Raw genomic sequence first — 17629 nt, 5'->3', positions numbered from 1 at the left:
TTGCATCAAAGCGCTAAAGAAGCTTAAATGTAATGATGGGGATTTATTCCTTTTCGAAAATCTAGAAATGTTTGTTCTACGACTTTTTGAAAAAACCGCTAGTTTAGCGGGAAAACGATAAATCCCGCTAAAATTAAAACCTCAACAGTTTCCAAACCATAGAAGCTACGGATATGTTCTATATATTATTGGAAAGGTGTGTACCTTTAAACTTTTTTTTAAGTACTCAGGTAACGTTTTACAGGTGAAATAAAGTTTTTTAGCTTACGCTTTGGCGATTTCTGACAACACGGCTCTACCGATTTTTTTAAATTTTAATATGTTGTAATACGTACACACAATTTCGCATACAATTTTTGGTATATGAAACATAAATTTTGGTTGAGGGGTTTGGAAGATATTACCTGTTAAGTGAATAAATACATTTTTCTATTGGTCGAAAATCACGTTTTAGTTCGAAAAACTTTTTGGTTTTATGAGATATCTCAACCAAACTGATACAATATGCCATTTTCGCTTTTTTTTTATTAATTTATATTTTTATTTAAAATGTTTAGATTAAACTGAATTTTGTTCGTCGCAAAATTGGATATCAGAAATTTTGGGGCTAAATTATTTTCTTACATACAAGCACGTTTATGTGATTGGATTTCAGAATAAACAAATTTGTGTGGTGCCCGGGCTAAAGAATATTTTATAGATAAAAATTGAGTGTCCGAATTATTAGGTTGTCCGAATTAACAAGTGTCCGAATTATTGAAATAGTACAGTAATTTAGTTTTGCGTTAAAGAAGTTTATTTAAGAAAAATATAAGAAGTGCTCCTCTTTTCAACACATCAATTTCGCGAGCGAAGCGAGCCGGGGGTTGGTGAGCAAAGCGAGCAGGGGGCGGAGCCCCCTAGTTATTTATAAAATATATTAATTTATAAGCAATTTTTAATGAACAATTGCTTCAGTTGATAGATTCTGTAGAAGCGATGATAAGTTTAGCAGTTATAATAGTGATGGGACTACGATTATGTTGTCGACAAGATTTAATCTAGAAACCCAGATTATACCGAAACCATTAGAAAATTGGAAAATATTGAAAATGATAATGCCGATGCATTGCTTCAAGATTTAAGCCTCTCATTCAATGCTTCCCAAGACACTCATTCAACAGTTTCACCTAACGTATTGGTCCTATACCCATCGATGTAGAAGAACTATCCGCATGAATTACTGCATGCTTCAAGCCTTTCTAAAGCATTCGATCTTAATTGCCCATACTTGAACCAACTAGTCCCCAAATCCAGTCTACTTTCCGCCCAGTTCTGCTCCAAGATGCAAGGAGTTACCGTAAATTCGGTATTGTGGGAAGATAACAAGTGCGGTAGGCTGGCATCTATATAATTTGGAATAGCACCACTTCTCAGAGCCAATTCCAATGAAAGAGCTAAAGCACTGCATTATGACAGGATGCTGAAGCTATATATAGAAATCAGTTGCCTGCAAATAAATGAGGAATACAATAATCACATTTGAAGGAGTCCCTTTGATGGACGGCCTTATGGACAGTTACAATCCAAGGACGAAGAAAGGTGCATGCAAATCTGTACTTGAGCTTTGTTGCAATGTTAGTCGCAACGTCAGAACTAGTATGTAAGCACGCTTGCCAATCCCTAGTAAAAAGTAAAAACATTCACGCGTTTGTTTAAGAACTGTGTCGTTTATTGATTTGTATGGAGCTTTATAGGTTATCTTATGTACTAAAGACATAGATCACTATTGTGTTAAAGCATTCTTTACTCTTTTCTTCTCATTGAGCTATTCAGTCTTATGTGACGGATTTATCTCATATCTATTGTGTATTCAGTTTTGTTTATGTTGCCCTTGCCCATCTATTTCTGAGCGCAAGGATTGCTTCAGCGCACTCCGAGGGTTGCTTAAATACCATGTTCATTTATGAACAATAGGAATTATAAAAAAAGCTATTCTACTATATGATGAGTGGCTTTTCTACCATTTCGTGAAGATGAATACCACAAATGCAAACATATTATACAGGTGGGTTCTTGTATAGAAAGTTTCCGATTCAGAGTATGGGATCGGAGAGCAGCTAAAGCATGCAGTGATCCTTACAAAAATAGCAGCAGGACTTGTTTCCTACAAGAAAATTGCATGCAATGACTTGACCGGCTTAGCAACCACTGGAAACGAGCTGTTCATCTGATATCAAATGAAGATTTGATAATGCCAATAATTTTTTCAATTTGGCTAAATAAAAAGGAAAGCTATGCAAATATTTAGTATTTTGGTAAAAGTGAATGCTCAATTTATAAAAACCAGTCTCCTAAAATTATTTTTGGGACTACCATTACAAAAATAAATATATTTTAAGGAATCTAACTTTAATAAAATACCACATATTACATAGTAACGGTCAACTCAAGCAATTGTTCATTTAAAACTGCTTATAAATTGATATATTTATAATAGTCACTTTAATGTAAGTCAATTGCATATTATTAGAAGCAAAAAATAGCAAAAGTTATCGCCAAAAGTCGAGTGCGATATTCCCTTGTGATGCACGCAAACGGCCATATTTTTTTCCGTTCAAACCGACAAGACCGTCTACGGACGGTCTTCAAATTTTGCACCTGACGCTCGTTCCAACTAACGGAAGATTATAAAATATAAATCATAAGCTTATTTAACCTATATCTACTTATAAAATAAATATCAACTTGATTGAATGTCTGTTTCGATTTTGCCGGTTAGAGGGTTAATTTATGTGTTCAGCTCGGACGAAGTTCCACCTTTTTGCTATATCAATTAATACATTCCGTTGAGAAATTATTAAAAAAAATAAGCCAACTGGCCTTTGTTGATGTCAAATTAGAACAAACTTAAAGTGGACAATTTGGGTGCTTAAGAAGTCTAATTGCTAAAGCCGCTGCCGACGTCGTCTCTTCCGCTGCCAACGTTGTTGCTCAGCCGTTGTCGCTGCTGTAGCTCAACCGTTTTCGCTGATGGTGTCCGATGCCTCTTGGTGTTTCCACGACTTGACCGTTGTGCAAGATACGTTGATGTGCGCTGCATCGTCGTGGCGGATGCGCTGCAACTTGTAATTGGAACTTGTTATTTTTGACTTCGGAAGTTGGTGAACTTGGTGTTCTTGGTTGGGCTGCTTACATAAGGTGTGTTGACTGGACGCGCGTGTTGGATACATTGCATGCACTAGGGCCGCGGCTGATTCTTGGCCGATTGCATGTTATTGGTTTTTGTTGGTTTTGTAATATTTGGTCTTAGCTCCTCCTCCTTTTAACGCGGACGTCTTCGGACGCGATGTAGAAGCGTTTCTGGGTTGATCCCGTAGGCGTCTCCGTTTTTACATCTTGTTCTTCGGATCCTTTGTGTATCTGCTGATCCTTGCTTGGTAGTTTTTGTTTATGTTAAATTCCTTCAACATTTGTAACGAAAGTACTTCCTCCACCTTGCTTTTTTGAGCCTGTATTTGAAGAAGGGGTGGTGTTCTGAGTATGGATTATGAATGTTCCGTCTAAGGTTATTTCCTTGTTATCGATGCACACGATTCCCTTGAAGTCGTTTAAAAGGATTGTACCGGGCAGAAGCTCCTCGTGATCCGGTACGTGCTGGCTGTTGATAATCTTTCAATGCGGCATGCGGCTGTTTAAAAGTGGGGCTATACAAGTATCGTTATTTAAATCTACTATATAAGCTCTTTTACAAATTGTCTTATCATTTCACAATGATTTTATTGTATTTCATGTCGTTTATAGTTTTTCCTTTTTTTTTTACTGGTTTTAGAAGTATATGGATGCAATTTTCAAAAATAACTAAGGGTTCGCTAACGATATACAACAGGATTTTGCCGTTGGTGGCTATCTTTACTTTGGAAAATTCTAGTAGTTCCTCAACGTTAATGAACATAATCTCTTAATCTTCGATTTTCTTAATTTCGTATTCTGATAGTATCATGGAATTTATAGTGTCTGTTTTTGCCCAATCAAATGCGTGATTGAGGTTGCTCAATTCTTATTTAAGTATATGAAATTTATATTTCAATAGAGATTTTTTCATCGATGAAGTTTTTTTTCCGACGTGGCCTCTATGATATTGTTTGTTATTAAACTTCATTGTCTAATTCTATCGTTAAGTACTTTATTTATAACTAATTGTTTATTGTTATTTTCGAGTTGTTCATTGATTTTATTTATGATGATTTCTTTATCATGGTGGTCTGGAGAAGCGGCCAACCATTTCCATACGGCTCCCAAAGCATCTATTGCCCTTGTTTTTCTTTCAAAAAACTTAAGTCTTCTAAGGTCTGATTCTGCTTTTGAAAGTTAGAACGTAAGGAAAGGGAAAAGTGGATGATCTCTGTTTATTTCGTTAAGTCTGTTCGATATGTCACCGAACGCGGGATCGTATTCCTCGAAATTAAATGCCATTCCTGTTTTAGCTAGTATAAGTTGAGAGTGAGAGTGGTCTAGTATGGTAACCAATCCAAAGCATGTTGGCAGAATAAACAACCTGTAAATGGATATTATATCTTGTTATTATTCTAGTGAACGGTTATGCCTGAGCGTGTTTTTATTGTTGTGTTTCTGCCTTCCTAAACTATCTCCTTTTTGTATCTCGGACTTAGTTTTGACCCTAGTCTTTTATCTATCCTGACATAAACTACTTCCCCTACGTCATATTTTTTGTCGGATTAATGTTTTGGTTATGGTAGTCAAGATTGATTTTTTTTTTTTTTTTGCTATTTTTAAGCTGATTCGTTCCCTGGCAACCTGTAGCTCCTGGGGATTTGTGGTTAGATGTTTTCAAAAAAAAAAATCTATTGGTTTTTTCTTGGTTGTGGAGTGTATAGACATGTTGTACACTTCAACTGCTTTGAAGGGAAGCTCTTCGAATACTAGTGTACTTTCGTCTATTTTAAGGCATCTCATGATCTTAGTCAGAGTTGAATGAAATCTTTCGATTTGCCCATTGCTTGTAGAAGTGTAAGGCGGTGTCGTGTTTTGCTTGTTCTTGCAGGAAAAATATGATCGCGGCTGAGTTTTAAGCTTTTTCATTGTCCATTACGATTAGCTTGGACATACCAAATGCTATCATTATTTCTCTGGATGGATGGTGGATGTTTTAGATCTTCGAATGCTTTTGATTTTAACAACTTTATTTGAGCATACTTCGAGAATTTGTCTATGGCTGTGAGTATTAATTGTTTTTGGGTTGTATAGGTATCTATGTGGATGATTTAACAGGGATAAGTGGGTATGGGGTTGGTTGTATTACCCCATGGGGCGGGTGTCTTACTTCGATTTTGAAAGCTCCGCATGCTCTTGCCGTGGCCTCTGCCTCTTTACGGAGGCCAAGAAAAAAACATGCTTAGTATCTGTATTTTGTTTTCGATGGCATTTCGATGTGCCCTTGTGTGTTCGCTGGCGTCAATGTTATCTTGTTCGCTTTCCAAATTCACTTCTGTAACCTGTTTTTGGGTGTACTTAGTTGTGTAACTACTAAAATGTTGTGAGTAGATGCTCTGCATTTTTCCCATTATGCTTTCGGATGTCAGTATTCCGGTTACAATCTTTGGATCCAAATGTTTTTTTAGAAGTTCTACCAAATCGTCCTCGGATTATGTTTTCCTGTTTATTATGTTCCTATGGAAAGTGGGAAAGGAAATCTGGAACGACTCTTCTTCTTTGTCAGATATAAGTAGAAATAACTGGTTTTTGATGAAATTAATAGGGACGCTTTCGACCGGTATTATTATTATTCTTGCTCTAATACCGCGCCTATGGCGAAGTTTGAAGCATCGGTTGTTAATTTAAACTCTTTCTTAAAGTCCGGGTATGCCAAAAGGACATCTTGTGAAGCTCTTTGGAAAATAGGGGGTGAATTCTTCAGACCGAAGGGTATCCTCGTGAACTCGAATTTTCCGCCATTAATTGTAAACGCAGTTTTTTCCATGTCCTTTTCTTTGAGCGGGATCTGATGGAATCCGGTCTTGAGATCTAATACGGAAAAATATTTACTATCGCCCAATTGTTCGACTATTTCTCCGATCTTGGTTTTCGATATTTCGATGTCTGACATAGGTTCCATTCTAATGTTTATATTATTCACTGACTGTGTCGCTAGCTGTCTTATGTAGATGCTGTAGTTACCGTCCAGTATTAGTAAATTGTTTTTAACATCAATGACTGCGTTTAGTTGTTTTAATGTGCCATTGCCCAGAATGCCATGGAAAGTTTTTAAAGTAGGTAGTACGAAAAACTTAATGGGTCTATCCCTGCGAATGAACAGAGCGAGGTGAGTATGGTGTGTTATCGGAGTTTGGGCCCCTATAGAATTTGCGAAGATATTTTCCTCGTTTCTTCTAGGATATGGGACCAATATGGAACTGCCTCTGAAATTTAGGCGGAGGTCCATTCGTAGGGACAGGTCGTTTTCCCGAAAAATCGTTGGCATTGGCTCTGTTCAAGTAGTTAATGTGGCCAGAACGTATGAAACCGTCGACGTCCATTGGAACTGGTCTTGGTTGTGGCGTCGCAGCCGTTGGTCGAGGAGGTGGCTGATATTGTATACCAGGTTGATAGTTTTGAGCTATGGGATATTGTGGTCTTTGAACAAATCTAACCGATCCTGTCTGAGGAACCTGCGAATTCCCAGTGGGGCGTGGATCGTCTGAATAGCTCGGGACCCTTGGTAGAACTGAGTTCCTTTCGAGGGCTCCTGCGGAGTCCACTTTTTGTGCACTGCGATGCGCGCTTGTAGCTATTTTAGGTACTTTAATGCAACGCGTGATCATTAGTCAAGGACTCAATTCACCGGTCCCTGCTCGGGCGCCAATTAATATATTCCGTTAAGAAATGATGAAAAAAATAAACCAACTGACCTTTATTGATATCAAATTAGAACTAACTTATAGTGGACAATTTGGGTGTTTAAAAAGTCTAATTGCTAAAGCCGCTGCCAACGTCATCTCTGCCGCTGCCGACGTTGTTGCTCAGCCGTTGTCGTTGCTGTAGCTCAACAGTTGTCGCTAATGGTGTCCGATGTCTCTTGGTGCTCCCACGACTTGACCGTTCCGTACGTGGCGGACGCGCTGCAGACGTAATTGTTGTTTCTGACTTCGGGAGTTGGTGAGCTTGGTGTTCTTGGTGCTGCTTACATAAGGTGTGGATACATTGCATGCACTAGGGCCGCTGCTGATTCTTGGCCGATTGCATGTTGTTGTTATTGGTTTTGTAATATTTGGTGTTAACTTATGTGTGACCTGGTGATTTACAATACTTGCACGCTTTTTCTAATGTTGTACTCATTGTTATTGGGTTTTCCTTATAGCTCCTTGGCCTTACCGCCTGGGTCGTTTGTAAATGTCTGAATTTCCTTTGTCTTATTAGAAGCAATTTCAACTGCTGCAGACCTTGTCGGTCAAATTTTCTGATTAGAATGCTAGCAGTGAATGGCTCTGCATCCTTGACTTTGACGCCCATTCCTTTTATAGCATGCAGACTGTTGTTTATTGTAACAAACATATTCTGAACACTCTTATCAGATTCACTGTTCATGTTTGGCAGATCTAAAATGCTGTTCCAGTGGCTTGAAAATAGCTTTCTCAAATTTTCGTATATATTCTGTGTCGTAGTTTCGGTACTGATGTGTAAGTGCCTTAACAATTGAGACGCGCCTCCTCGTACAAGTTCCTTTAGTCGTATAAATTTCGACTTTGTATCCAACTCGACATTCGTGTCTACCATTTGAGTGAACGTATCCGAGAAGCTGGATCATTGTTCTAAAGCTTTGTTCTGGGTGAGTCGATGGCTCTTTTTCCTTTTCGCTTCGATAAGTTCTTCATATTGATCCCGTACTGGTGGTAAATTCTTCTTTTCGCAATTCATTTTCTTCCATTTCGTTTATCATTGTCTAATTCAAGGATTGCTTATTTGTTTTCTTATTTAGCTCAGTAATTATTCTATTTTTGATAGTTTGAGTTTTCCATATGCTCGTTTTTAAAATTTTTTACCTCCCAACAATGATTCATTTGTTTGTAAGATTTGATGCTGGGTTTTGAACAATTCCCATTGCTCTTGAACTTTTATCGCCCAGCTTAAACCAGGATGTTTGTCTTGGCCTACTTACTTCTCCGAGCGTTTCAACTGCGCATATATTGTGGACTGACTTGCCACCTAATGGGTTCAGTTGTTCCCGAGTTTAAGTCATTTTTACATATATATATTTTTATAAAACAAAATTAATACTTTTTTCTTCTTTTATTTAAAATGTTATTAATTTTTAATATTTTTTGTTTTGTTTGAAATGCTTAGTTTGAGTTCCCGCTGCTCTTTTCTGCATTGCTTAATTTTGTCCTTTAACTGTTTTTCTTCTGCGATGGTTAGTTTATTCCCCCACCGGCTTTACTCCTGCGACGCTTAGTTTTGGTTCCAGAGCCGCTCTTCCTTCTGTGTTGCTTAGTTTTGTCCCGCAACTTTCTTTTTTCTGGTTAGTTTATTCCCCACCCGCTCTTCATTCTGCGACGCTTGGTTTTAGTTCCCGAGCCGCCCTTTTTATTTCGCCGTAGTGGTTCACTTTTTATCACGTTTACCGCTTGCTCGTATTCTTTGTAGTAACGCCGAACCGTACTCAGAGTTGAGCCATAGATTTTTGTTGCAGGATTCCTACGTCGCCTTCTTTGGTCGATCGTTGTCAGGTTTCCACGCAGCCTTCTTCTTTCGTTCAGCTCAGTTTCCCACGCCGCTCTTTTTTGCGTCGCTCAGTGCTGAAGCCTTTGCAGATCTGTCTTCTGCGCCGCTTGTTTGTTGCTTTGCTCTGCTTTCGTCCACTCCCGCGCTGCAGTCGCACATAGTTTGCCAAAGAATTGTATTTTTATATTTCCCTAGCTGCGCCACGATGCACGACAGGTACGATCTATGGACTTGTTTTTCGTGATACCGATTAAAGCATCTGCTGGAAGTGGAAGTCACTAAGCCAAATTGCTTGACCATATGCATGCAAATCTGTACTTTGTCCCGATGTTAGTCGCAACTTCAGAGCTAGTATGTAAGCACGCTTGCCCTAACTAAAACACGCGTAGTGATGTAAAATATATCGAAATATCGACAACTCGATTTTCGCGGAAACGATGGTGTTAAAGTATGTTTGACTCTTTCCTACTTATTGTTCTATGTTAACTAATTTATTATTTAGAAGGATTTAACCATAGGGTTAACGTGTACTTGGCTTATTTTAACTTATTGTATAGATTAGCGTTGTTATTTACCCACAAAAACAACCACGAGGTAAAAGTCTACTTACACCCCCTTATCACATAATCCAGGTGAGTTAGAAAAAGTTGTACGCCATTTTGTAAATAAGGACTAAACCTTTCGATCGGTATATAACTCGATCTGATCAGACAGTTGTAGCAAATTTTCCAAATTAGCTGTATATGTTGTTGGTCGCCTTTCGCACCCTTCGTGATGCTTTCGTCACTAGCGCGAACTGCCGTCCTTACTTAAACTTTTTTTCTAAGAAACACAAAAAAATTTAAGAAATTTACCAATATGGCGACAGTAAGAAGCAATGAAAACTTGCATAACCCTTTCGCTAATACGACGCTACAAGAGGCTAGGTGTAAAATTTTTTACAAACCTTTATTTGACGCACATGTTGTATTCACAAAGTGCGAACATCATTTTCATGAAGTTTGTATCACGGATTGGGTTTCTGAATTTAAAGAATGTCAGTCATGTCACATGGTGGCGCAAGTTAGCGACATATATCCAGTCGAAAAGCCTTCTGATTTGCGAGAGGCTAATCGACAGGATCAAGGAGCTGTAGGAGGTCTCCCAGCAGCAAATACAGAAAAGTCGGCTCAAGGAGCAGCGAGTACGATCCATAAGGATCAGATTAGTAGCAAAGCTACAGGAACCGTGCCAGAAGAACATAATACAAGGTTCAAAAAAAGAGAACAGCAAGCAAATACTGTTGATAGCGTTGATGTAGGACAGAGAGACTTGCAATAGATTATAGATTAATTTTTGATCAACTTGAGCGGATGGTTGCTAGGCAATTAGGATCTTTTCAATTTCAAGATGAGCAGGAGCCAGATAGGATACAGGCTAGAAGTCGTTTAGTAGTAGCAGGCTCTCAGCAACCGACACAGCGAAGTAACGCTAGTTCCACAGATAACGTGTTCGCTAGAAATGGAATCAGGCCAGAAAGGCTATCTCAGCTAATTAACAGCTAGAATGTTAAATTCGATAGTTCGTTTAAGGGAGTCACAGTAGGTGAATTTATTTACAGAATTCAAACGTTGACAGAAGACTGTTTAAATAATGATTTTGAGGCCTTGTGTAAGAATTTACATATGATGTTGGTAGGAAAAGCTCGTGAGTGGTATTGGAGGTACCGGAAGGCTTCTCAACAGATTATCAGGCAAGAATTTGTCAGCGCTCTAGAATATCAATATACGGATTATAGAACAGATTCAGAGATCCTTAAAGATATTCGAGAGCGGATACAAAATGTTGGAGAGTCTTTTGAAGATTTGAATGATGAAATAATGACTCTTGCATCCAGAATGTCAACTGGAATAGAGGAGAAGCAGCTGATTGAAATCTTAATTCAAAACCTGTTGCCAGACATAAGACACGAATTGCTATATGTGCAAGTCGGATCCATAGCTCAGTTACGTAAGGTCGTGCAAATGCGGTAAAACTTAATGGTCGACATTGAGTCTATGCGAAGCAGTAAAGTTTCTAATACGCAAAATAGTTGCCGAAGAAATATAGCTGCGTTAGTAGAAGAGGTTCCTCAGCGTCATGGTGATCAAATTGCTGTTGAGGATATTCAAGCTCCTGTTAAAGTGTACATATGCTGGAATTGCGATACCGAAGGCCATGGATGGGACATGTGCTTGCAGGAAAGAAAAGTTGTTTGTTACGGCTGCAGAGCAAATAACGTATACAAGCCACAGTGATTAATCTAAATAGCTCGGAAAGCGGAAAACCAGCAGAAGGGACCAGTCGGCAACAAAAGTCGAGTGGTCCCGAAATCGCATTAGAAAATATGAAGAATTTACTGGCTAGCATGTCAGCTAAAAAACAACCAGATTATGTCAGTAAACAACCAGATAATGTCATTAAACAACCAGATTGTAAATTAATTAACTCAGATTGTAACAAACCAAATAATGTTCATTTATACCCTATAAGGCCATATCACGAAAAGCTGGCAAAGTATTAACAAATTCGTGCGAGGATATTCGGAAGCGAAGACATTCGTAAAACAAATAAGGCAAAGCGTTTGACTAAGCGATTAAGAGAATTTTGAAAGGCAGTTAGGCATACAAAACGATAATTGTTATCAGCTCTTGTTAACCAGGAATCTGACGGTCGATTTAATGCGAAAGTATCCTTTCTGGAATTTAGCGAAAAAGGTTTACTTGATTCCGGGGCGAATATAAGTTGCGTGGGTTCGGATCTGGCGAAGCTTGATTGGGCTCAATTTCCGACGTTTCACCGCATATTCTCGAGAGCACACTCTGTTTTAGGATTCGTTTCTGTAGATATGACCTATAAGAACTGTACCAAACTAATAAAAAATATTTGTGATACCATCCATTAGCCAGCGAGTTATTCTAGAAGTTGTCTTTTGGAAAGCTTTTAATTTAGCGCCAGGTTTAATTGCATCGTTAGAGAATCAGGACCTTTTAAACTCTTCCTCTACTGATGACAATATTTTGTAAACATTGAATGCGACTCAGCTAAGTCAATTAGACGCAATAATTTCACTTTTCCATCACTTAAAAAACAAGGACTGGAAAAGGCTTCACTGATTACACATCATATTGATGTAGGCGAGTTGTTATGTTCATGTTTTATCGTTTGTGCCAGCTCGATGTTTATTGTTATTTGTATTTCCTTAATTATCGGCTCTGTCGATATATTTTGTTATTTATTTAAATAGGCGGCTATAGATAGTTTTTGGCGGTTGAATTAATGTACGGTGGGGGGAGTGGCAACTCCAAATGTTTTGCTAGACAAAGACAGGCAGCAATTCCAAAGCAAGACAGCACATAGGCGCTAACCCTTCATGCCCCTTCGATGCAATTGAGTGAAATTGTTTTTGAATCAGGTTTCCACGCAGCCTTCTTCTTTCGTTCAGCTCAGTTTCCCACGCCGCTCTTTTTTGCGTCGCTCAGTGCTGAAGCCTTTGCAGATCTGTCTTCTGCGCCGCTTGTTTGTTGCTTTGCTCTGCTTTCGTCCACTCCCGCGCTGCAGTCGCACATAGTTTGCCAAAGAATTGTATTTTTATATTTCCCTAGCTGCGCCACGATGCACGACAGGTACGATCTATGGACTTGTTTTTCGTGATACCGATTAAAGCATCTGCTGGAAGTGGAAGTCACTAAGCCAAATTGCTTGACCATATGCATGCAAATCTGTACTTTGTCCCGATGTTAGTCGCAACTTCAGAGCTAGTATGTAAGCACGCTTGCCCTAACTAAAAACACGCGTAGTGATGTAAAAATATATCGAAATATCGACAACTCGATTTTCGCGGAAACGATGGTGTTAAAGTATGTTTGACTCTTTCCTACTTATTGTTCTATGTTAACTAATTTATTATTTAGAAGGATTTAACCATAGGGTTAACGTGTACTTGGCTTATTTTAACTTATTGTATAGATTAGCGTTGTTATTTACCCACAAAAACAACCACGAGGTAAAAGTCTACTTACACCCCCTTATCACATAATCCAGGTGAGTTAGAAAAAGTTGTACGCCATTTTGTAAATAAGGACTAAACCTTTCGATCGGTATATAACTCGATCTGATCAGACAGTTGTAGCAAATTTTCCAAATTAGCTGTATATGTTGTTGGTCGCCTTTCGCACCCTTCGTGATGCTTTCGTCACTAGCGCGAACTGCCGTCCTTACTTAAACTTTTTTTCTAAGAAACACAAAAAAATTTAAGAAATTTACCAATATGGCGACAGTAAGAAGCAATGAAAACTTGCATAACCCTTTCGCTAATACGACGCTACAAGAGGCTAGGTGTAAAATTTTTTACAAACCTTTATTTGACGCACATGTTGTATTCACAAAGTGCGAACATCATTTTCATGAAGTTTGTATCACGGATTGGGTTTCTGAATTTAAAGAATGTCAGTCATGTCACATGGTGGCGCAAGTTAGCGACATATATCCAGTCGAAAAGCCTTCTGATTTGCGAGAGGCTAATCGACAGGATCAAGGAGCTGTAGGAGGTCTCCCAGCAGCAAATACAGAAAAGTCGGCTCAAGGAGCAGCGAGTACGATCCATAAGGATCAGATTAGTAGCAAAGCTACAGGAACCGTGCCAGAAGAACATAATACAAGGTTCAAAAAAAGAGAACAGCAAGCAAATACTGTTGATAGCGTTGATGTAGGACAGAGAGACTTGCAATAGATTATAGATTAATTTTTGATCAACTTGAGCGGATGGTTGCTAGGCAATTAGGATCTTTTCAATTTCAAGATGAGCAGGAGCCAGATAGGATACAGGCTAGAAGTCGTTTAGTAGTAGCAGGCTCTCAGCAACCGACACAGCGAAGTAACGCTAGTTCCACAGATAACGTGTTCGCTAGAAATGGAATCAGGCCAGAAAGGCTATCTCAGCTAATTAACAGCTAGAATGTTAAATTCGATAGTTCGTTTAAGGGAGTCACAGTAGGTGAATTTATTTACAGAATTCAAACGTTGACAGAAGACTGTTTAAATAATGATTTTGAAGCCTTGTGTAAGAATTTACATATGATGTTGGTAGGAAAAGCTCGTGAGTGGTATTGGAGGTACCGGAAGGCTTCTCAACAGATTATCAGGCAAGAATTTGTCAGCGCTCTAGAATATCAATATACGGATTATAGAACAGATTCAGAGATCCTTAAAGATATTCGAGAGCGGATACAAAATGTTGGAGAGTCTTTTGAAGATTTGAATGATGAAATAATGACTCTTGCATCCAGAATGTCAACTGGAATAGAAGAGAAGCAGCTGATTGAAATCTTAATTCAAAACCTGTTGCCAGACATAAGACACGAATTGCTATATGTGCAAGTCGGATCCATAGCTCAGTTACGTAAGGTCGTGCAAATGCGGTAAAACTTAATGGTCGACATTGAGTCTATGCGAAGCAGTAAAGTTTCTAATACGCAAAATAGTTGCCGAAGAAATATAGCTGCGTTAGTAGAAGAGGTTCCTCAGCGTCATGGTGATCAAATTGCTGTTGAGGATATTCAAGCTCCTGTTAAAGTGTACATATGCTGGAATTGCGATACCGAAGGCCATGGATGGGACATGTGCTTGCAGGAAAGAAAAGTTGTTTGTTACGGCTGCAGAGCAAATAACGTATACAAGCCACAGTGATTAATCTAAATAGCTCGGAAAGCGGAAAACCAGCAGAAGGGACCAGTCGGCAACAAAAGTCGAGTGGTCCCGAAATCGCATTAGAAAATATGAAGAATTTACTGGCTAGCATGTCAGCTAAAAAACAACCAGATTATGTCAGTAAACAACCAGATAATGTCATTAAACAACCAGATTGTAAATTAATTAACTCAGATTGTAACAAACCAAATAATGTTCATTTATACCCTATAAGGCCATATCACGAAAAGCTGGCAAAGTATTAACAAATTCGTGCGAGGATATTCGGAAGCGAAGACATTCGTAAAACAAATAAGGCAAAGCGTTTGACTAAGCGATTAAGAGAATTTTGAAAGGCAGTTAGGCATACAAAACGATAATTGTTATCAGCTCTTGTTAACCAGGAATCTGACGGTCGATTTAATGCGAAAGTATCCTTTCTGGAATTTAGCGAAAAAGGTTTACTTGATTCCGGGGCGAATATAAGTTGCGTGGGTTCGGATCTGGCGAAGCTTGATTGGGCTCAATTTCCGACGTTTCACCGCATATTCTCGAGAGCACACTCTGTTTTAGGATTCGTTTCTGTAGATATGACCTATAAGAACTGTACCAAACTAATAAAAAATATTTGTGATACCATCCATTAGCCAGCGAGTTATTCTAGAAGTTGTCTTTTGGAAAGCTTTTAATTTAGCGCCAGGTTTAATTGCATCGTTAGAGAATCAGGACCTTTTAAACTCTTCCTCTACTGATGACAATATTTTGTAAACATTGAATGCGACTCAGCTAAGTCAATTAGACGCAATAATTTCACTTTTCCATCACTTAAAAAACAAGGACTGGAAAAGGCTTCACTGATTACACATCATATTGATGTAGGCGAGTTGTTATGTTCATGTTTTATCGTTTGTGCCAGCTCGATGTTTATTGTTATTTGTATTTCCTTAATTATCGGCTCTGTCGATATATTTTGTTATTTATTTAAATAGGCGGCTATAGATAGTTTTTGGCGGTTGAATTAATGTACGGTGGGGGGAGTGGCAACTCCAAATGTTTTGCTAGACAAAGACAGGCAGCAATTCCAAAGCAAGACAGCACATAGGCGCTAACCCTTCATGCCCCTTCGATGCAATTGAGTGAAATTGTACTCAAACTGCAGCAACGGTGGGATGAATAGGATGAAAAAGGGAATTGGAAATTTTTCATCGAACCACGTTGCTGCAGAATATGCGGTTAGGGAGTTGGAGATTGACAGCGGTCAGGAGCGGTTGCCATTGGGCAGACCCACATTATATTTTTTGAAAGGGTGTCGCGCTTTGTGCCACTCCAGCACACGTGTGCCTCGCCAGAAGTTGTGCGGATACTTGTGCCGACCCAAATTCCACTGTTTGTGTCACCAAGTCGTGTCCGACAAGAGCTATCCGCTTAGAGAAGAGTGCTGTGCCGTCAATTGTGTCTTGTGCCGCATTAGACATCCTTATATCCTCTGACAGCGATAACAACAGACGCACCAAGGCCAGTGGAATCATATCTCCCGCAACAGAGGGCGTCAGTTGTCATCGTCGTGGGAAAACTCTGGAGTCGTCCATTGGGATCCATTCGTCCAAGAGAATCGCAGCCCGTTGTGACATCGTACAAGTGAGTCAGTTCCGATTGCTCCACTACAAGTATGCCCAAAGTTCTAAGTTGATGAGCTGCAAAAACAACGTTCGCTTGTCTTTCTTTGTACCGCTCAAAATAATTTCAACGCCGCTGTATTAAATAATTATTAATATTTATTATCATACAAAAAGGGGGTCGAACGAAAGCGTAAAAGTATAAACATAAATTAAAATTTATAAAATAAAACGTATCTTGAATTAAATTGAAGTTAGATTAAAGTTGATGAAATATCTAAAAGGGGAAAAAAAGAAAGAAAATTTGTTAATAACAAAATATATAAAAGTTTATTATATACGTATATGTATACACTTAAATATAACAATTAACACACATTAATATCGCCCCTTCCCTAACCCAAAGAGCTCTTTAGGAAGGCAAGGTACTTTTAAGCGATTTATCACATCACATTCAAAATTTTTTTTTTTGCCATAACACGATACTTACCGATGTACGCGTACATATTATATATACATATATTTATATGATTCCCTCGGCGTCTCCGCCGCATTGTGTCTTATAACGTTAAATGCAACTTTCTTTGGTCGCTTCCTTCTGGTGATCTCATTCTGTTCCTCGTCTGTGTTTGGTTTGGAAATTAAGAAATGTACACACCTGTAAATATATATTAAGATACGATGTTAATTATGGAGAAGAAGCACATGACGGAATAATATAATACTTACCTGATGATAAAAATGTCCGAGTAATTATTGCTGTAGGGGGAGGAAGAAACACGATGGCCAACACAGGATGAAGTAGGTCCATTCGGTGGCCAACATGAGGGAGATGACGTTGAGGTGGTCATTTAAGGCAGGGCGGGTACGCCTGGGTCCGGAACCGGGATCCTGTTTGGACGAGAGGTGGATCAGTGTTAGGTTTTGTGAATGTTTGTTTGTTTACTTACCGTTTTGTAGTTTATTGCAGGTTTTGTTGTTTATGTTGTGGATTTCCGTCGTCTTTTGTTGTAGTGTTGTGTAGTTCCGTTCGCCACAGCTGTTTGTGTATCGATGGTGTAATCGATTGTTTGGACTGCGGGTCAGGGATGGGACTCTACCTTGAGAACCGATGAGCCAGCCGGCGCGGCCCACCGAGAAGAAAAGCAGTTCGTAACAGAGCCTATCAAACAACGTTTATACCCACTTTCTCCAGCTGTGGAAAAACTAATGTATGGCGAAATCGATCGCATGAAACCAGAAGAGGTAAAGTTATTTTTGGATGCTAGAAAAATAAATAGTTGCACCGTTAAGGATGCGTATCCTGTACCGAGTATAGACAGCATTTGTGCACGTCTTCTAAAAGCCAATGTAATATTCATGTCGATGTTAAAGATGCATATTGGCAGGTAGCACTATCAGAGTCCTCTCGTAAAGTCACTGCGTTCACAGTCCCAGGGTGTCCTTTATATAAATTTAGGGTCATGCCTTTCGGACTGTGTAATGCAGCGCAGACAATGTGAAGACTTATGGATAAAGTCATACCGCCAGAATTAAAATACTGTTGCTTTGGTTATCTAGACGATTTTTGTGTAGTATTAGCAGACTTT

The 17629-nt window shown here is 38.9% G+C and overlaps 1 long non-coding RNA gene across 1 annotated transcript; it reads right to left on the bottom strand.

Annotated features, from left to right (window-relative positions):
* Window positions 1-16277: 16277 nt before the first annotated feature.
* LOC117793366 lies at window positions 16278-17223 on the bottom strand. Its single transcript, XR_004618254.1, has 4 exons — window positions 16991-17223; window positions 16770-16931; window positions 16531-16698; window positions 16278-16317 (listed from the first exon to the last, which is right to left on the bottom strand). It is a non-coding gene; the product is annotated as an uncharacterized LOC117793366 (long non-coding RNA).
* Window positions 17224-17629: the final 406 nt, after the last annotated feature.

The sequence above is a fragment of the Drosophila innubila genome, chromosome X (assembly GCF_004354385.1).
Source record: "Drosophila innubila isolate TH190305 chromosome X, UK_Dinn_1.0, whole genome shotgun sequence".
Classification (NCBI taxonomy): Eukaryota; Metazoa; Arthropoda; class Insecta; order Diptera; family Drosophilidae; genus Drosophila; species Drosophila innubila.
Note: the sequence above shows the minus strand (reverse complement) of the source record. Positions and strands in the feature narration are given on the sequence as shown.